Source organism: Crinia signifera, chromosome 8, assembly GCF_055691185.1.
Source record: "Crinia signifera chromosome 8, ASM5569118v1, whole genome shotgun sequence".
In the NCBI taxonomy this organism is placed as follows: Eukaryota; Metazoa; Chordata; class Amphibia; order Anura; family Myobatrachidae; genus Crinia; species Crinia signifera.
In genome coordinates this window covers 24,583,654-24,606,005 of record NC_139224.1, presented here as the reverse complement: position 1 = coordinate 24,606,005, position 22,352 = coordinate 24,583,654, and the positions used below count along the sequence as shown (strand labels likewise).

The 22,352-nt window shown below is 44.5% G+C and overlaps 1 protein-coding gene across 1 annotated transcript in view; it reads right to left on the bottom strand.

Moving 5' to 3' along the window:
* TAFA4 (TAFA chemokine like family member 4) overlaps nucleotides 1-20,922 on the bottom strand; it is a 361,517-nt gene extending 340,595 nt beyond the window's left edge. Inside the window, exon 1 of the mRNA XM_083156019.1 lies at nucleotides 20,420-20,922. The gene's annotated coding sequence lies outside the window, so the exon portion shown is untranslated. The remainder of the gene's footprint in view (nucleotides 1-20,419) is intronic.
* Nucleotides 20,923-22,352: the final 1,430 nt, after the last annotated feature.

The following is a 22,352-nucleotide window of genomic DNA, read 5'->3' as shown; positions in this document are numbered from 1 at the left end:
CGGAGATCGGGTTTTAGTGCATGTGGAAATGTAAAAATCTGATAATGGAGTTTTTACCGCATTTTCCCTTTATTGCATCTCCTCCTTAATCCATAGCCTTCCAGCACTCCCACTTCCCGCGGGAACTTCCCGGTTTTCATGGACGTTTCCTCGTCCCACCTGGGGCCGGCAGTATCCCGCGGCGCGGGGGGCAATTGGGAGTCCCCCCTGTCAGCTGCTGAACAGCGCTAAATAGACGGTGTGCGCTTGCCTCTGGACCATGCCCCCACAGCGATTATAGGCCATGCCCCCTTTTGGCAAGGCACGCCCCTAATTTCACACGCACCTATGACCCTCTTCACTGAGCCTGGAAGTTGGGAGGTATACTTAATCTGGCCAGGCCCACTTGTGCATAAAGCTTACAATAGGATCTAAGAGATACTGTATAAAGCAAAGAAAGAAGCCAGTGGGGTATAGGAAGAAACTGGGTCCACAGGTGACATTTTGGAGGGCCGCACGCACCCAGAGGGCCTCTTGTTGTCATAACCTAAATAATATATGAAAAAAAATGTTCTAGATCAGAGGTTCTCAACAAAGCTGGTAACTAATAACTTTTTTTGGCCGGTTTCACAAGTTATTGCTCGGTAAAGCTGCGATAAATCATTTTATTCTATTTCGTTTGCATGAATAAAGCCCAGGAACCTGACTAATGCCCAATAAGTATTCTAACTGAAGGCATTTATTTCCATCTACCGTCATAGTTACGTGCAGTAATGAAAACCCCCTAGGCATAAAAATAGTAATTGCACGCAATAAAATGGAAATTGACACAGACGTGCCCCAACTTCAATTACAATCTTCCGTGATTCCATAAAAAAAAGGAAATCTCGGAAGATGTAAAAATACCCACTAGTGATAAACAGCTGATAGGTGATGGGACTGCAGCGTTGTGTCGGTATAGCACATGTCTCAGCGCTGTACCTGCTGCGGAGACAAGTGACACAGTGTGTGCCAGTCACAATCAGCACTGCTGTCATATGGATAGCGATGGAAGGACAATGACTTCTGAGTGCCCTTGTAACTGGCAGGCTGCAGAGCACTTAACCCTAGAATGGCGCACAGAGACACCAAGTTTGTGCACATTAAAGGACAATAATTACTATAATGTTTAATTATCCATTTAGGTTGTAAGTATATGCATTGACAATGCCAGTGGTATTTAAGGGGTTACTATTTTCACACTCAGCTATATGTTAAAGTGATTGTTTTCGTTTATAGAGGTCCTCAGGGGCGGAGTTACAGTGCTGCTCATTATGGATCCTGGAGGCTCTGCTGACTGCAGATGAAAAAAACTTTCGCCAGGCCCCTATTAAATTTTGCCCTGGCTCCCATTGAGGCACAGTTCCAACTTTGGCTGCCCTGTTGCTAACCACACTGTACTACAGTATGTGGTTGTTGCCAATTTCTCTAATATGCATTACATTGTTCTGTCCCTTTCTGTTCTCTGGTTGGCTGATATCTCCACCAATTGTAGTTGGGGAGCCTTTTTTTCCTGACATATTATCCAGCATCATCGTAAAGGCTCGCAGGCCCTTTGATCAGGTCTTATGTATATGACACATTGTTGCTGTATTAAATTGCATACAAATAGAATAATGTATTCTTAGCATTTACAACTAACTAAAGTCAGGCTGCTACTTGATACATACTTGCCTATTCCCACGGATTGGCCAAAAATCGAGTGGTACTCCCGCCCCCTGTCCCCTTAGAAGAACTGCAATCTGAATGCACCCTTCCCGCTGCTGTGGGGCAGATGTCGTGATTCACGGAGAATTGTTTCATCATGGAATTCTATCCTTATGTATCCCTTCTATTATCCCTATAGATTGGAAGCTTGCGAGCAGGGCCCTACTACCTCTATGTCGGTTTGTTTTATCATTGTTTCGTATTGTAAAGCTCAAAATCATTTGCTGCGCTATATTAGAAACTGTAAATAAATCAAATAAAAAAAGAAATGGCCCTTTAAATGCAAATGTTATTGTTTTACATGTGCTTTTTTTGTATATACTGTACAAGCTGAATATCCCTTCTCGAAATATCCGTTATCCAAATAATTCTGAAAACCATACATTCCATAATGTACTTTTATTTTTAATGTTTTGCTAAAAACCTACTGGGAACATCTGTAACTGGCACTACTGGGAACATCTGTAACTGGCACTACTGGGTACATCTGTAACTGGCACTACTGGGAACATCTGTAACTGGCACTACTGGGGACATCTGTAACTGCCACTACTGGGGACATCTGTAACTGGCACTACTGGGAACATCTGTAACTGGCACTACTGGGAACATCTGTAACTGGCACTACTGGGAACATCTGTAACTGGCACTACTGGGAACATCTGTAACTGGCACTACTGGGGACATCTGTAACTGGCACTACTGGGGACATCATATGTAACTGGTACTACTGGGGACATCATATGTAACTGGCACTACTCGGGACATCTGTAACTGGCAATACTGGGGACATAGTATGTAACCGGCATTACTGGGGACATCATATGTAACTGCCACTACTGGGGACATCATATGTAACCGGCATTACTGGGGACATCATATGTAACTGCCACTACTGGGGACATGATATGTAACTGGCACTACTGGGGACATCTGTATCTGGCACTACTGGGCACACCATATGCAATTGGCACTACTGGGGACATGATATGTAACTGGCACTACTGAGGACATGATATGTAACTGGCACTACTGGGGACATGATATGTAACTGGCACTACTCAGGACATCTGTAACTGGCACTACTGGGGACATGATATGTAACTGGCACTACTGGGGACATGGTATATAACTGGCACTACTGGGGACATCATATGTAACTGACACTACTGGGGACATCTGTAACTGGCACTACTGGGCACATCATATGTAACTGGCACTACTGGGGACATATGTAACTGGCACTACTCAGGACATCTGTAACTGGCACTACTGGGGACATGATATGTAACTGGCACTACTGGGGACATGATATGTAACTTGCACTACTTAGGACATCTGTAACTGGCACTACTGGGGACATGATATGTAACTGGCAAATTACTGGGGACATGATATGTAACTGACACTACTGGGGAATTGCTTGCTATTCAAATTGCCTGATATAGTACTCAAACGTTGATTCATGTTTTATAACCTTGTTTCATGCACAAATGGAATATATTTGTGTGTACTTCATGTGTGTGATGTGTTTGTACAACATAAATGTAAAATACCTCAAATACATAATTGAAATACAAAAATATTCCAAATGACAGAATAATCCTTTATCCACAATTCTTCTGGTTCCGGGCACTTTGGATAAAGGATACTCAGCCTGTTATTCCTTCCTTACTGTATATTTTTGTCATATTTTCACTAGAACTGTTCTACTGTCTCACCTTTCTCATCTTCCAAGGTCGGGCCAGGGTTTTCCAAATTCGATCCCCAAGTCACCCTTGCAGTACAATTTTAAGGATCCCCAAGTTAGTGCACAGATGGTATAATCAAACTGACCGAGGTTCTAACTAAGGGGGTCATTCAGACCTGCTCGCTATAGTTACTGCCTAGTGAGCAGGTAAATGCCGCCACACTGAACGCACCACCACCACCGAGCGAATCTCCCCACACTAACATGCGGCCGCATTGAGGAAAAATCATTCGATGGTTACTCATCATCGATAGATATTTTCCTTTGTTCAAATTTAAGACAGGACTTACTCTTCATTTGAATACTGTGGGGGTGGTCACTGACGTCATGTGACATCATCCGCCCGCCCTGAGCTGACATGGCCACGTCTGTGTTTGGTGGGGTCCGCCTAGCTTTTCTATGGGCACATTTTTGTGGGTATGCCCATAAATGCCAGATGCCCACACCGAAACGCCCCCCCCCTGCATGTCAATGAGGGAGCGAGTGCCACGGCGAATGAAAAATTTGCCAAAGGCGCTCGCTGCGGGGGTCTGCACATGCGCAGGCCTCCACCATGGGAGACAGGTGACAAATTCGGACCTGTCTGAACAGGTCTCAATCAGCCCATATGTCACATGTGCTTAAGCATAGATATCCTTAAAACTTGGACTGTTGGGGAGCCTTGATATTTTTCAACCGCTCATGTGTCTCAGTGGCCTATGTCGCACAGCAAATACATCCCACAGACGGGAAGTAGGTTATTACAGTACATTGGGCACTAAGATTCGCCTCCCCTCTCCGCCGCACATCGGCATAGATAATTATCGCATACGCACTAACATATGTGATAATTATGGCAAAGGAATTGGCTAGCGTTAAGAGCTGCCCTTTGCGTGGTGGCCGGCGATGTGCAGCGGGTCCCCGGCGGCTCTCCCTACCTCCCTTACCCGGCTGCAACTGCTGCGGGGTGGGCTCCGCCTCCTCCTCCCTGTACCCGGAAGAGGATGTCACTGGTCCGGGCAGCACAGCACTGTAAGGTAAGGGTTGGGGTCCGTGGAGGGTCAGTGGGGGTCCGTATGGGGTGGTGCTGGGTTGCGTTAAGGTGCCTATCGGCTTCTATGGGGTATCACCAGCTTTTGTACCCCGTCGTGAAAACCCGGTGTGCGGATTTTCCTTCATATCAAAATGTAGTATAAACCCGATAACGGGGGTTTTGCCGCATTTTTCACTTAGTGCACCCTGCCCTATATGTTATCAGATTCTGTGCCATAGATTTTTATAAACTGTTCATTATGAACTGCACTTTTTGAGCTGCAATAAAACGTTATAGAGAATCAGGCCTGTACCACCACTTGTGTAACACCACCTACCGGGCACGTGACAGAGTTTTATGAATGGATTTATTTTGCTGACTTGACCCATATACCATGACACGTGCTGCCGAAATATAATGCACAGCATGGCCATAAACACAGGGGAAGTCTGCTCTTATTATGGCCATACGGACATGAAATAGGATCGGCTAATCCATAGTGTTCCGCACTTTATGTGTCACCAACTGTTTGTAATGAGACAAAAGTACATTTTATGAAAGCATTTATCTAGATCAGATAGGACGTCCACTTCTCTGCCGCACTGCACATACTCAGCTCATTATCTGTACTGTAGCCGTTCTTACCTGTCTCCTGTCCTACATAGACCGCACGCTATTCAGTACAGGGTCCCCTAACCTGACGTGACATGTAGTCTTCACACCTACTCGTGGGTGATAAGTAATTACAGTGCAGTCCCATGTTAGCCGGCGGAGACGGATCAATGTCATAGTACAAAGGAGGATTAATTCATCATTACAGACTGCAAATGCTATATCAGTAAGATCCCTTCCCCCCCAAAAATCTATCTATCTATATAGGTATGTATTTATTATTTACTAGTAAGCCCGCTCAAAACAAATTCTTTGAAAGCTAGTCTGCTACCTTGTGATTGCCTCTGTGTTTGTGCATGTGTGAGAGAGAAAGAGATGTAGTTTTACTCGCTGCCAACAGATGGCAGTGTTTCAGAGACACACAATCAGACTCTAGACATATATATATAGATGATTATCAGTTATTTATATAGCGCACACATATTCCGCAGCACTGTACAGAGAATATTTGAACATTCACATCAGTCGCTGCCCCAGAGGAGCTTACAATCTATGTTCCCTGCCACATGTACACACACACACAGACATTCTAGGGGTAATTTTGTTGGGAGCCAGTGGACCTACCAGTATATTTTTGGATAGTGGCAGGAAATCAGAGTACCCAGAGGAAACCCACGCAAGTACGGGGAGAATATACAAACTCCACACAGTTAGGGCCATGGTGGGAATCAAACTCATGACCTCAGTGCTTATGTCGACATAAACACCATAAAAACTCATGTTGAGTGGTTGGGGGGGAGGATACCATGTTTCATCTAGGGAAGACTTCTTCAGGAATGAGCCTACTATGCCCATGGGTCCCATATTTATACCGAAGGCTTGTAAATCTATCAAATTGCAGGAGTCCCAACCTCCAGGTAGCACTACCTGGAACACTCCACAAGGAGTGCCGGTAGAATTGTGATTCAAAGCGGGTGTACTGTAGGAGTAAGGAGACTGCTGATTGGCCAAGTGTATATAGCACATCCAATCATCTTCCCCAACACACTGAAGGCACACCTGCCTGATTTTTAGTTGCGGCTGGAGTGGGAGCAGTGTACTGGGGGGTGGGGAGAGATGTTTGTTAGTGTACTGGGGGGAGGGGGGAGATGTTTGTTAGTTTTGTGATATTAAGGAAACTATTAATGATGTACTTAAGACCTATATCACAAATACTGCAGGTGCCCTTTAAGAGATGTTACAGAAAACCGTACAGAATACATGTAACCGTCTTCCAATTTAACTGTATCAGTACCGACTTTTCTAGCAATCCACTGGCACTTAATGTAATTGATTTTAATGAGATGAATGTATCAATATATCCCAGTCTGCAGGCAGTTAGTAAAATCTTAACCTGAATCTCCTTGTTGAAAATGGGCCATTAAAATGAATGTATTTATAGAGCAGCACTCTGTGTTAGGATGGTCTTCGATTAGCACTCTCTCTGTGCATGGCGTAAATAGTTTCCTATCCCACACTTATAGTGTAATGTGCCAGGAGGGCACTCGCAAAGTGCCGGGGAAGTGGATCCTGCGGAAAGGATCTTCTCGGCTGTGGGCTGTAAGCAGTGCAGTGATTTATACAGTCCCTTATTGTACACTGATTTCATGTAGGGAATTATATTAGCGGTGTGCCAGCTTTACATTAGGTGTGACTACTAAATGAACTTTAACCCTTTCAGTGCCAATTGATTTTGCCAAAATAGGTGTGAAAATTGCCATTTTTATTTATCATAATGACCTGTAATTAGAGTGGCCAGTCCTGGAATCGGGATCGTCGAGATCCCGGGATCTGGCCCCAAAATTGTCGGGGTTTCACGCTGCCCGGCTTTTTCCGAGCGCCGCGTGGGGCTCTGCACAGCATGACGGTCAGAGGTCACACCGCCGTATCCCAGCTACCAACAGCACCTCCCAGCCGCACCACCCACTCTGCTGCTTCTGAGGCCTGTCTTCTCTGCTGCTACTGCCACCTGGCCTCACGCTCCCGGAGGCACCGAGCATCCTCGCACCACAGCTGGCTGCCCCACTCCCGGCCGCCCGCCCATGTAAGTAAATGTGCGGAGAGGCTGGTGTGGGGGGACGGGGCGTGTTTTTTTTTTTTTTTTGGCAGGATTGAAAAAATGCCCCACTTCATCCCTACCTTTTACACTTCATTCACCAGAGGTTCTATTCTCCCTGTATGGGGGTGGTGGACCCGCATGAGGGAGAATAGCCCCTGTAAGTTGGAATACCGGCTGTCGGGCTTTTAAGCATAATAACCGAGGGTCTCGATAAACAGGTCCCCCTCCTGACCCCCTGGAAGAGTGCACAAACCTCCCCCATTTAGTGGGGCCCTTGCATCAGCCCCTCCATCTGCCATTGAAATACCTATATTTACGGTTCTTTGGGGAGGCGCAGGGCTAAAATTACGCAAATAGCATAATTTAGTACCACACTGCAGTTACAGGAAAGGGGGTGTGGTAACATGATGAAAAGCTCCCCCCCCCCCCCCCCCCCCCAAAAAAAAAAATCTTAAAGTAGGCAAGTATCCGTTTAACAGATTCCGACAACTGTCTACTCATTGACGGAATCCCAACTGTCAGGAGGCCAGCCGGCAGCCATCAAAATTGACAGAGGTTTAGCATGAAGACATTGTTCATTAACCTTTATTGTTGATTGTGGCATTGGGGCAGATGAGAAGAGATAAACTGGAGATAGAGTGGTGATAAAGTGGAAGGAGATAAAGCACCAGCCAACCAACTCCCAACTGTCATTTTCAAACACAGTTCATTGGCTGGTGTTTGATCTCCTTTCACTTTATCTTAAGTTTATCTCTTCTCCAGGCTTAATACATCTGCCCCATTGCGCTGTCTGCTTCCTAGGCCATGTCTATAAAACGCATGTCTATGCAAATACGCAACATCAAGCAATCATACTGCAAACAAGACTTTTCCCCAAATTTCATATATACCACACATTGTATTATAAATTCCAGTTCTGCATCCATATCGGAGCTACATTACCTGTTACAGCTAAGTGTTTTGTACATGTTCAAAAAAAGCATAAATACTATACTGTGACATATTAATAATAAAAGTTACTCGTCAAATGGGGAAAATAATAATAATTCTTTGCTCCACCTGGTGGACGAATGGAGAACTTCAGCGTGTACAGTGTGTGCCTGCAGCCTGTGATAGACTAGCATGGATCGATAAAACCACAAGTGGAATAAATGCCTAAGGTGAATTCGAGGGGTTTCTCTGAAATCACAGCAGTGACAGCTGTTCTGCGCTCGGATACTGGGGCAGTCTCTCCGGAGTCCTCGCAGCGCAGGCTGATTTCAGACTTGTCACTCTGGTTGAACAAGGGACTATATTTTAATAGGACAGATATGAAACTGGAGGCAGGAGAGGGACAAAATAAATGTCTGTGCTGCACAAGTTTTATTCCTTACAATAGCTGCTTCCAACCTCTCCTGTGTCTGTCACTAAGCTATAGAAACTGTTACCTAAAGCAACCTTATATTATTATTATTATTATTATTATTATTATTATCATTATTATCTATATATTAATAGCAGAAGCACCAATATTATAAGTGAGACATTTCTATAATGCCATTGTCTGAGCATGGGCACATCCCTCGTATGTACTATATAGCAAATCAAAAGTCATGGGGGCACTATAGCCCCACAGACCCCGCGGTCGCAGGGAGGCGCTGAGTTAAGTGTGGGTGCCGGGGGTCTGCAGGGGATATTAAAATGCTGCACTGCCACCCCCCCACCCCACCCCACCCCCACCCTGCCTTACCCCTCAAATGTACCACCGCCGCTGGGACCCGCAAAATGGTTGACCAACACAAAATGGCTGCCCCCTTACAACAGACACTTTTTGAGGATGCTAGAGGAGGTGGCGACCTCCTCTGGCATCCTCAGAAATTGTCTGCTGTTAGGGGGCAGCCATTTGGTGATGGTTATTTTCATTACCAGGAGCCAGGAGGAGCGCCGGGACCGTAGGAAAGAAGATTTGCAGGGTTTGCGGGTGGCTGACCGTCCAGTAGGTGGGACACCTGCTCAGGGAAAGAGAGGACAGGGTGCTGCTGCTGCTGCCTCTCTCACTAACTGCCTGGCTCCCTGCAATGGGGAAGTGGGCACGGGACTCAGGACCCTCCAGCAGACCAAGGCCCGGGTAATATGTACCCGCTGCCTCCTCCCCCTCTTGAAGCCACTGGTGGTCAGCTCAGGGGCGGTCATTCCTGACCACGGTGCACAGCCGCCACTTCCAGGGACGACTCCAGTGGAACCCTCTGCCCAGCCGGAAAGTAGTGAGTAGCCCATAGTCTTCAATAGGATACCAATATTTGCAGATGATGGTAGCTACGAGGGACAGTCTCTGTAATGTAAAGCATTTGGGATATTGGTAAATCGGGCAGCATCGCTGGGTGCAGGATTGGAGGGATCACAGCAGGTATTTAATATTTGGGGCTAACCATGGCTGTTTTGCAGGATAAAGCATCAAATATAGAACAATATTGGGGCCTTTTGGTTCGTAGATTTTCAGAAAAATATTGGTGTTCTAATTGGTTGATTCATATTGGCGTTATGTGGCCAAATGTCCACAAGCCATTTACAATGTTTCACCATGTGATTTGGAGCATGTGACCTGCTGGGCGACCTGAACACTGTGACAGTTATTTCCAGCCACCCACTAAGCAGGGATTTTTTTTTAATTAAAAAAAGGGGATGAAAAGTTAATTTTCCTTCTTTATTATAATTTATTTTCCATGTCAGAGTGGTAGGGATTGTTCTACAATGCTATGTATCTGTAAAAGAGGTATAGATGCATCCTCGTACACTATTACTGTAATTGAGCCAAACATCCCCTCTCGGCGCACCAGGTCCTATGTAAATCGCCTTTCGTTAAGCATCTTTTTCATGTTTTGTCACTCGAATAGACTTTCACAAGACCGCAATGATTCATTTGATATGTGACACTTGTATATTGTCCGTGATTATTGTCGGCCCGATTCAGACCAGCTGCGTATACGCACGGAGGATGATTATCAGTGAACTGTGCATGTGTGAGGCTGCAACTTTTTCTGTTCCCTGGCTGTACACATGGTGACTGATGTGCAGTGGGCGTGTGGGGGTGGGAACTAGCCGTTTCATGGGAGTGCCAAGAAAACTGCTGGGAGCAACACGAGAACCCAGTCGTACCTAAGCCTGTTAGGGGAGGGTTTGTGATGTCAGTAGCAGGCCGGATGCACCTGTATTCATCGCGGCACCAAGTCCTGGTCTATGCCGGGCCTGTGATGACTTGTGCCCAGTTTAACAATCATTGGATGGTGAGTCTGTTACGATGGGTTTTGGACATATTTGCACAAGTGCAAACAGATTTGCAGCCGTACATATCCAATCGTACAGCGAGCACATTATTTGCAAGGCGAGATTTTAATTGAGCGGTGCAGCGGCTTATCTGATCAGGCCCAGAGTCTGAATACAGTTCTAGGGTGAAGCGAAGAGGGCTTATTTTACGCCAAGTACCATTGTGCTTCATATACAGATCCAGACTCAGTCAGACACTCGGATTTATATGTGTCTTGGCCGAATCCGCTGTCTGAGGGACAAAAATACTTGTGAACACGCCCTTCGGAGGGATGGTCCATGCCCGGTGTGACCCAGCCACGGTTGGAGAGGGGTATATTCTGCTCAGCTCATACCTTGGTGACTTTCCCCATACGTCACAGCTACCCTGCCTCTCCGTCACTCATGTTACACAGGAGGATTATGGGAAGAAAGATGTCCAGGAATGTATGTACTATACTATGTGGCCCTGAGGAGGCAAATGGAAACTGATGGGCTGATACACAATGAGATGAAAATTGGCTCTAACCACAATCAAAATACTGTCCTCTCCACAGGGATAGTACATGGATAGTACATGGATAGTACATGGATAGTACACGGATTGTACATGGATAGTACATGGATAGTACATGGATTGTACATGGATAGTACATGGATAGTACATGGATAGTACATGGATAGTACATGGATAGTACTTGCATCCACGTTGTCACAGGAAGACGACATAGACGTTTAGGACTACAATTCACTGTGGTAACTCTTATATATGTAACTAGGGATGGCAATGACCATCGATGATTTAAAATCATGGCCGATGTCAAATAGTTTTGCCATCGATGGGGGAGAACCAGATGGCAAGCATAAATGAATAGTTTTGTTTTTATTTTCTCCCCCAAGGGGCCAGGACATGAAGTATAGCTCCGCCCGGCACCCATACAGCCACGCCCCCAGGTTCTGATAGGCCCACAAGCCAATCAGTCAAAGAAAATGTTGATTGCCGCTTCTGCCTTTTTCACTAAAGACAGCCAGCACGCAGGGAGGACGGGAGACTCGTGTCTGAGACAGTACTACAGCGGGAGCGTCTGCAGCGTTACCGCCGGAGGATCCTCACTGCCCTGAGGCACCGTGTCCTGTCTGCCTACCTTGTACAAGTGTTTGTGAATCTTTTTATCGTGTGTCAATAAATGAGATGTGTACGCGTGACTGAACTAATAAGTAAGTTCCAGCGTATCCGTTAATGTGTGCAGAAAAATCCTATTGAGGGAAAAGAAACCATTATGTGCATGCGGGACAGGACTTTGAAGTAAGTGTCTGTCCGCTTGCAAGTCTTCAGTGAGTGACTAAGGATTGTGTATCCAAGTGTCTGCTGGAGTAGGTGACTGGGCACCCTAACCCCATACCTAAAGGAGTCTGATTTTACCTTTAAGCGCCAGTGCTTTCCCACATCTTGTTCCTATATTCGTAAGTCAAAGAAAATGGATGACCATCTATAGGTAAAACCATCAATAGTCATCTATTGCATCTATTGCATAGTTTACCACCATCGATGGCGACCATTGATGTCAACGATGGCCATCCCTATATGTAACACATGTGTTTTAGTGTTGGAATTATATCTTTGCTAAATTTCTCTTATACAGTAGAGACATCCCTCTCTACTAAGGAAAACAAGTCCACATATTAACAGAAACTAGCAAACACTTGCCAAAGCATATCATGAACCGGGGTGATGAAGGGAGTACCATCGTTATCAATGCTGCATTTGCATGCGACCGATAGATCATTATAACCTACTGTAGAACTCGCACCTACCCCTAACCACCTGCAAATGATGTCTCAAGCATGTTTCAGTCTTGGTCAAGATCTACATGTGACCTCTACATGTGACCTCATTTGCATGACTATACCCTTACAATATGTTGCCTTTGAAAGAAGGCCCCTCTCTTTCCCCTATCTACCATTACATTGTAATCCAGTATGGACACACATCCACCACATATGGGCATCTCCTCCCACCCTTTTCATTAGGTAGTAGGTCATTTCTTGCGATCCCCCGAACATAACAGTAGAGTAGGCAAGTACCGGCTTTAGTTGCGCCAAGCAGCCCTTCTCGCCACGCCAGGTCATGTGAGCATTGGGCATCATTTTTGCCGGCAATACTTTTGCATTGCGAGAAGGATGCACAAAGAGACTATACTGATTCATTTGATATACATGGATGTCTGCATGCAGGCCGTAACTAGGGTGGGGCGGAGCGTGTCACTGCACATAGAGCGGCAGGATAGTGGATGTCTTTGGTAGCACTTACTAATTATCTGTTTTGGTTGCTTTCACTTGCTTCTCATTTAAGCCCGGCACCTGACTGCCTCATGGTCCTAACAGGTAATGGGTTTGAATCTTGGGTATGGCAGTATAGTTAAATGGGTTATGGTATTGTATGTGAAAAACAAAGAGTAGGTATGTTCACTGCAGGTAACGCCGCCCCGCCGAATGCCAAGTTCCAGTGTCTTCTGTATACAGACTCAGTCGCACACAGACAGGGCCGCCGCCAGGGGGGTGCCAGGGGTACAGCTGTCCCGGGCCCCGGCCTCTGCTGGGGCCCGGGCAGCTGCCCACAGTGGCATGGCACCACCACCACCACCCCCCCAGCACCCACGCCGTATCCCCCACCCAGCGCCGGCGGCCAGGTGCACACAATAAACAGTGCAGCCTGCAGACCGCCGAGCCTAGGTTACAGAGGGGCTCGGCGCTCTGCAAGGCTGCACTGTGCAGTGTCCCGAGTCCCAGAGGGAGAAGATGCTGCGCCGCCGCTGGTAAGTAATAGTAATGGGGGCGGGGTGCCGGCGCGTGAAGGGGGGTGCCGGCGCGCGAGGGGGGGAGGCTGCTGGGGGTCCGGCCTGAAGGTCAGTCCCTGGCCCCAACATTACTAGTGGTGGCCCTGCACACAGATATACAAGTGAAGCTTTTCAGATTAATCAGCACAGTCTCCAGGTGCATCCTAGTCACCTAGCAATATGGCTAAGACAACTGACCCCAGTGGAGTTGCATGGGACCTGATGGCTCATTTACTCCAGTCATCTCGCACTGTGCGGCGTGTGAATGCGAGATGAATGAGGAGTTGAGGACACATCTGTAAAAGTAGTTGGAGCTTTTAAAGTATATCAGTGAAATGTTTTGCAGTTTGCCAAATTTATTTAATTTAATTTAGTATCACTTTTTATCATGCAAAGTTAGCCCTGTCAGTGTACTCCTGTCTATATGGGTCAGCTAAATGATGCAATCAAAAACATAGCTTTACTGGATTCTAACAAAAGTAACCCTAGTGTGTGGGTATTTGTGCCCTTTTGTTTTGTAAGCACTAAGAAGGCAGGGACCAACTGTCAAATATTGTCTGTACAGCGCTGAGTACATAGGTGGCGCCTACAGTGGGCGTGGCTACACAGTTTGAGAAATACCTCCCTGCAGATCTGGATGCCCATATGGGGAAATATAAAGCACTTGGCCAACATCAGCGTTCTGTTGAAGTTTGTATGTTCATCTGTTCAGTTGTATAAAGTACATTAAGGAAATATATGAGGGGGGAGGGCATGATACCAAGCACCCCCCAGTGGCTACATCCCAAGTCAGCACCCAATGCTGCCCCAACACATATCAAAGAAATGTGCTACCGGTGACCTAAAGTTAAACATGTGACCTGGTACAGCCAATCAGGTTCCACCTCTCTGAATTCCATTATAGCCATTGACCAAAGAACATTAAAGATTGGCTTGTAGCAATAACCATTACAGTCTGCTCATTTGTAATTAAATGTAATCAATAACTTAATATGTAAATAAAAAGGCATTAAGATAGTGATTATAAGGCAAGAAGAAAAATACAGCGAGTAGCAGACCAATAACACAGGTTAATAGCTGGCTATATTAACGAAATCCTGCCTAATCAGCATTATTCCTGCACTGGATAAATTCAAATTAAACTCACGTTCGATTCATTCACTTCATTAACTCGGTCAATAGAACAATAAACATGTGGCGTAAATATGGATAATTTCTTATTGAATTTGTATATTTAATTACCAAGTAGAGTCTCTCAGAATTTTATTACCCCCCTAAGCACACACACACACACACACACCTCCACACACACATACTGTATAACATGTACAGAAACCTGCGATTCTCCAATCTAGATTAAAGATTGCGATGCTCCAGTACAATGTACTTTTTATAGAATAATAAATTGGCATCTCTGGTTCATTGACTAAGATAGGAGTTCTACTGAAGATGGGATGGGATGTTGCTATGGGCCACCAATGAAATTCGAGCTATTATCTTCTAGAAGGTTCTAAATAAATAAGAAGTCGATTCTGATTGGCTGCGATGGCCAACCTCCCATCTTCAATAGAGCTCCCATTTTAGTAAATAAATCCATAAGGTTTATATTTTCTTATTTATTTTAACCCTTTAAATGCCAACATCTCGTGAGAGCTGTTCAAAATGTACGCTAAAAAATGCCGGCGTCGCTCACATTTGTTATATAAATTCAAATAAAAAAAATTTGCGCAAAAAAACACATGTCCTATATAAGGTAACATTACAGGTCATTATAATGAATTCAAAGGGTTGCTTGACAATTTTCACACCTATTTTGACAAATTGACTTGGCACTCAATGGGTTTAAATGAGAATTCAAATACTTTTTGAAAAATAATATTTAAAATGAGACTTGTTTATAATATTTAAAATGAGGCCTACAGAAGTCACAACTGTATTACTTCTACTTGAATAAATCTTGACTGACGATCTGCGTGCAAACGCCCAATGATGCCATCAGGTCTGAGAAAGGAGAAATAACATTGAACGATGGCAGTGTATTTTAAATTGAAATCACAAAAAAAAACACCCAAAATAATTTTTAATTTTAGTTTTTATTTAAATTCAAGCAAACTATGTTACATAATGTGATGTTCAATGTTTGGTACCCTAGATTAAATTACTTTGCAGATGCAAACAAGCCAATATTCTGCTTAGATTTCTGGGAAAGTAGCATATACAATAGGTGAGAGGCTGTTTGTCAAGCACCAGGAAAGGCCAAGCAGCTGCAAAGTTGAATCATTATTGTTAAAACAAAAATGTGCTTACGTCGGCGTAGTGCAAATTACTGATGACAATCTGGTGTGCAATTTGCATTTCAAGATTCTTTTTTTTTCAATTATTTCAACCTATAGGAGCAAAAAGGAGGCCATGTTGAATTGTTTTATTTTAGATTAAATGGTAAATATATTGATGCGGGGATTTACATAAGAGCAATAGCATTTATCAGTAGTGCAATTTCTGTTATCTTAAGGCACAGTGTGAGAGGATGGTGGAGTACCCAGCACTGGGCTGGGTGAAAGTCACTATGGCTGTGTAGTCAAAGGTGCAAAATTGTAAAAATTCTTAGGCATAAGGCCTAAGAAACTGAAAGGTTGAGGCACAGCATCAACCTCTGGGATCACCACAAGTCAACCCATTTGCACTGGCAGCCCCAGTAAAGAGTGCGATGAACTGTCTTTGGTGTGCTGCGTGACTATTTTTAGACTGTCAGAGTGCAGTGGATAACACTCTATTTGTTTCTGCAACTCTCGTCTTCTCTTCAAGAGAAAACATTCCATTGAAGTCACCATTGCTAGAAGTGAAGTCATTGTGTTCAAGACAATAGATGTGTAGATTTTTAAATTGATAATGTTTAAAATAAACAAATTAAGTCATTGCTATAAATATGTAGCACGATATGTTCTGAAGCTAATGAATGCCCTACAACAGTGATGGCCTTGACACTCGTGCTGTTGTTGAACTACACACCCCAGCATGCTCTGCATCAGTTTTAGCATGGCCAAATAATAAAACTGTAGCAGGGCATGCTGGGATGTGTAGTTCAACAACAGCTGGAGTGTCAAGGTTAGCCATCACTGCTCTACATTGTAACCCTTAACAAGCCCTGAACTACTCAGCCAAACTTGCTCTGTTTTCTCCCAAACGATATATTGGACAACTGTGCGTCTATTTTTAAACACTTTCAAAAACATTACACAAAAATTTAAATTTGAAATAGTGTGGTTTATATATACGCCTGTTCCTGTCTACGCCAATCAATCTACAATTTAGTTTTTGTTCCAAAATTCTAAATCAACTACAATCCTGCCTGGCCTAGGTTGACTATAGTTTGCTGTTGTGCATTTTGCCATTACAGTACTGGGTACCTCATTTGTGTTCTTAGAGAACTTTTTGTGCAACCTCTATGAATCCAACTGCTGTAAATCTCACATATTGTGGCCACACTTAGTAAGATGCTCTGGTTATAATGTCTGACTGATAGACAATGCAATGACAACCAGCTGCGATTCCCTGGGATTTATGATTAGATGTTCTGGCTTGCATGAGCCTATTTCCTCTGTACACCGCCCTGGCCTCTTGACCCTACCTTGCATATATCACAGCATGGGGCGAAATAAACCATTTATAGATTGAACTAGAAAAATAAAAGTACTCAGCACGACCCTTAGGAATAAACTCAAAAAAGCAGAGATGCTTCTACTGGGAAAACAAGTAAGTGAGGAAGGTTGGGTAGAATCATTCATGGTGAATTCTGGTACACTTGTGCATACTGCTTTACGGACTATATGTACTAAATTAAACAGTTATGGTAAATAGTTGTCAACCATCAGATGGGAGATTATTTCCATGTGTGACAGTATTGCAGAAGACACCCTTGAACTAGTGAAATGAAAAAGACTAATATTCAGGCATTTCAACGCACACCTATTTTTTTTCCCTATAAACTAATGGGTCAGTGACTGCAAACTCAAGGACGTTGAGTCTATTCTCCGCCGCCTCGACCATTCAAACACTTGAACCACATCAATCAAACAATAGCTTCATTTTTTTCCCCCACAGCAAAACAAAACACATTCCAAGAGAATAAGACTCTAAATAGAAATTGCCTCACATCTGCAAAATGAATGCCTTACGAAACCAAGCTGTGTCAGATAGGAAAATGAATATGTAGTGACCTTTTCAATGGCATTCTTCCCATTATGCTTGACTATAACAAAACACATTTTCATTTTAATGTTAGTGGTGCAGCTGCATTCACAATACACACTTTAAGGATGTTGTTTGTGTTCGATTTGCGCTGGTACTTCATTAACAAGTGAGTAGGGTTCCAAATGATACCTTTTAATGTATTTCCGCTACTGCCCATTTCAATTTAAAAGTCAGCAATGGAAAAAAATGCAGATCAGAGACTACAAAGTACATAAATTGCTAATCTAGATAATGTATGGACACTTCATAAGCCAATGGATCTGTCTGAATTACATGCTCAATATGCACAGATCCTGACTCGCTTATTTACAACAAAGCATTAAAAAATTAATTATGTGTAAGCAGCCTGCTAATTGCAGCCATTAATCTATCATTACACTGATCTGATTTAATTATTAAATCAAGCGAGCTGAAATGCAGGTTTACGAAATAATCTGTCAAATCCGTGTTTGAAACTGACGACAAAATCAATGCACACGCACTACCTACAACTTTGTACTCAACATGTAGCGCTAAATATCACAAGATGTTGCTACGATACCATTTGGTTATATAGCACAATAGATTGCACATTGGGAAAAATGTAACTGCATTTAAATCCAGATTCTAATAAGTAACCCCATCATGATTGAACTAGCTTCTTCAGCAATGTCTGGCACTAGTTACTCAATGGAAGTTGTGCCTTTATATTTGTCAGATATAATAATATTTACCTAGCATTTAGGGCACATATAACAATGCAATCATGAATTAAATGTTTAAGTTCTTTGGCGTTCCCAATGTTAAAGACAAAACCTCTTTATTGTAGGACTAGAGTTTGTCAGAGATAGTATTTCTTTTTTAAAGAGATACTACTTAGCATATAACTAGTAGAAAGTTTAACACATCCACAAAAGCAGGGACTGAGTGGCAGAGACAACCAGCTTTCAGCACTGAGTCCTGGACAGCAATGGTTACAGTATAAATGGTAGATAATGACTAGGTTCACATGGACAAAATATCAACACAAGCTTATAGTCGACATATATAAAGTCAACGTGAGTTTTTCACATTTTTTATGTCTATGTCCACATATGTCGACATGAACACTCACTGCGCTCGCAATGCTTCCCGCGCAGTGCCTCGCTGTGCTGGGCACACTGTTATATTCCCACTCTATGTCCACTCCAATGTATGGAAAAAAACATGAAAAACTCATGTCAACCCTATTCATGTAAACCATGTCTGTCGACCATAAGCTTATGTCGACCTTTTGTAAATGTCGACCTTGAGTATTTCGCCCATTTCAAGGGGTAGACCTTGTGACTGTCGACCTAGACATTGTCTACCCAGAGATTGCAAACCCAGTTGAGCTTTGGTTGTTGTTGTCCACGACTCAGTGCTGAAAGCTGTAGGAATGCAGGGACTGAGTGGCAGAGACAGGTTTCAGCACTGAGTTGTGGACAGCGACCAAAGCTCTGAATGCAGGGACTGCGTGGCAAAGACAGGTTTCAGCACTGACTTGTGGACAGCGACCAAAGCTCTGAATGCAGGGACTGTGTGGCAAAGACAGGTTTCAGCACTGACTTGTGGACAGCGACCAAAGCTCTGAGTGCAGGGACTGCGTGGCAGAGACAGGTTTCAGCACTGACTTGTGGACAGCGACCAAAGCTCTGAGTGCAGGGACTACGTGGCAGAGACAGGTCTCGGCACTGAGTTGTGGACAGCGACCAAAGCTCAACTGAATGCAGGGACTGTGTGGCAGACACAGTTTTCAGCCCAGAGCCGTAGACATCAACCACAGATCAACTGAATGCAGGGACTGCGTGGCAGAGACAGGTGACAGGTTTCAGCACCAAGTCCTGGACAGCAACCAAAGCTCAAATGAATGCTCTTAACTTGTTTAGCAAAGACCTTATTCCACTACAGCACATAGGCAATATAGAAAATCTGATCCCGGATAAGCAGCTGTTCCCAGCACTTCATCTGCCTCTATAGACTAGAGTGCAAATAAACTCACAATAAACACAAGCTGAGAGTGCATCAGCTTTCATCCAAGAGCAGGATGCACCATCTGACTCCCTCTCATCCAGCTGACTCAGTGCATGAACAAACCTGGGCAACTTATACTCCTGCCAGAGATACGGATGATCTATAAAGGGATAATGAAAGTCATCCTAGGTGCACTCTCCCTGTGAGCAGCACACAGGGAAGTGGCGGCGGGAGGTCATCTGTCCTGGAAACAGCTTGTCCATTTCATCAGGCACTGGAAGAAACAGCTGGTGCCTGCACCTGACACAAAGACAATTCCTCTTCTCGCTCCAACTAAGCTTAGCCCGGCATAAGTCATATGGAAGGGATTGTAATGCACCCGGGAGATGCTGGGGACAATTCAAAATACAGTAAAATGCAGATGATACAATTGACACTCTGCAATTATGCTTATTATAGGCAACATGGATGAATATTAATTGACTATTTAAATATTTGCTTAACAACTGCAGATCAGTCGTAATTACATGCATCAGATAGGTTAATGGAATAGAGAGGGTGTTGATGACCCTACATATTTATAGGGGGGTGAAGGATGGGGGGGCGGTAGACTGCTTTAAGTATGAGGCCGAGTTTCCAAATAATGAATCCAAAATGTATTAATGTCACATTCTAATGCCAGAAACAAAGTGCAAACTGTATAACTATCATCTCTATAACATTATAATGTACTTGCCGAGGCCATAGGGAGCAGTTATATGACAGTAATTAGTTCTGAGCATTAAAAAAGTCTGCACCCATTACAGAGTCTATAACTTACTATAACTGCTCAGCGGAGGACCGTGCATTCATAGCCAGCAACCAGCAGCCAAGCAACTTACTGATAAGAAGGATCAGTGCTTCATCTGAAGCCTGGAGCCTGCTTCCGCTGCCCTGTCCATCGACCAGATGGTGGTTGATGGTGACATATTGTGCTTCTTAAAGCAGGACACATATATCAAACCGATGTGTTCATGATGGAGCTGTGTCACAAAGTTGCAGTCATGCTTAGTAGCCCCGGTGTCAGCCCGAGTCTTCGCATATCCCAGCTGATCAGCAGTAGAAAGTAGCCATCAGCTGCATCCTGGATGAGGGGAGAGTACACAGCTACACGCTGCGCTGCGATGCCTGCAAACAATCACCACTGGGAAGTCCAGGTGACCAGGTGTGGACTAGTTTCTTTGCTACTGCAGTTGTGAGTGCAGCTTGCAGTGGAGATAGTCCCCTGTGCCTGGCTGCTCTTCCTGCCCCTTTGCTCCTGGAGTGGAGATGTCAGTAACCAGCAGAGTGAGCCACAGACTGATGCTTTGCTCTGAATCCAGAGTGACACTAACAAGGCTGCTGTTCACATATAACTGATTGGAGCAGACAAAGATCAGTGTAGTGCTACAGCTCCTCCCTGCTCTCTCTCTCTCTATCTCATACCCTCCCCAGCTCTGTGTCACACAGGCTGAGACACAACCTCTGCCAGCCCTAGGGTACTGTCCTCAGCCACTGCTCCATCCTGCAGTGCTATACAGGTGTGGAACAATGCCTGGGGCAGTATGTATTGGAACTCCATTACATCATAGATACTTCACACCATACTGAGAAAACTGTCTCCTCTGCCTAACATGATGTAACATATGCACTATGTACATGTTGGTACTCCCAGTGTAAGGAGTCTGGAAAACATGCAGGTAGGAGAGACAGGGGCTGATTCGGCATCACACGCACTGCTGATGTTGGACCTGGTGTTTATTTTCTATATTGCCCATAGCAACCAATTTATTTATTTATTAACAGTTTCTTATATGGCGCACACATATTCCGCAGCGATTTACAAAGGTGGGTGTTCCCCTTTACATGCGGGCTTGGCGATGCCTGTTCAGGGTGGGCGGCTGATGTCACATGACATCAGCACCCGCCCCCTTTTCGTTGATCTGCGGGCATAATAAGAATCGTGCTTAAACTGACTTTTATTACCGGACGGCAGAAAAATCCTTTGATGGTCATCCACCATCGAATGATTTTTCGGCCGGTCGGGGATTTGTTCCCATACACATCCACTTGCATGCTAGCGATTCAGGTGGCTGGGGGTTGCCAGGCCTTCAGGGGGCGGCACTTATCTGTCTGAATCGGCCACATTGTCCAATAGTGTGCGGCATTGCTGCTGCGCTCACCTCTGTGTAACTTATGGTGTGTACACACGGTAAGATATGGCTTCCAATGTTGCTGATATAGTGAACATCGGGAGCCATATCACATGCAAATCGCATGCTTTTTTAGGGCTTGCGAGCCCGATGCGCTGCCGATGCGGGCTCCCGTGTGAGCGCAAATGGGCACCCAAATAGAGAGGGCAGGCAAGACTATATAGTGCAGATCTGCACTAAATAGTCTAAATTGTGCCACTTCATGCATGCCGTGCAATGCGAGTCCCGATGCGATCTGATCACATCGGGACTCGCATAGCACGGCATATCGCCCCTGCGTGTACACACCATTAGCGGAGTGCAATCAGAACATCCCCTGAAGGACACTTCCTTAATGTGTACCGTACCAATGGTATGGGAGTGACTACCTTGCAAGGAAGAGCTGGAGATATAACTCAGCCAGTTATAACTTCGGCATTATATAACTAGCCTGCTATATAGGTAGGTCTTGAAGTGCTAATAAATAAAAGCTCTAGTTTGCGGTGATAGGTAGACACTAAAACTAACAGATGACACCATTGCGCACTAATGCAGGTGGAAACTACCTCTGATAATTCAGTTATTCATGCAATATTAATAACCA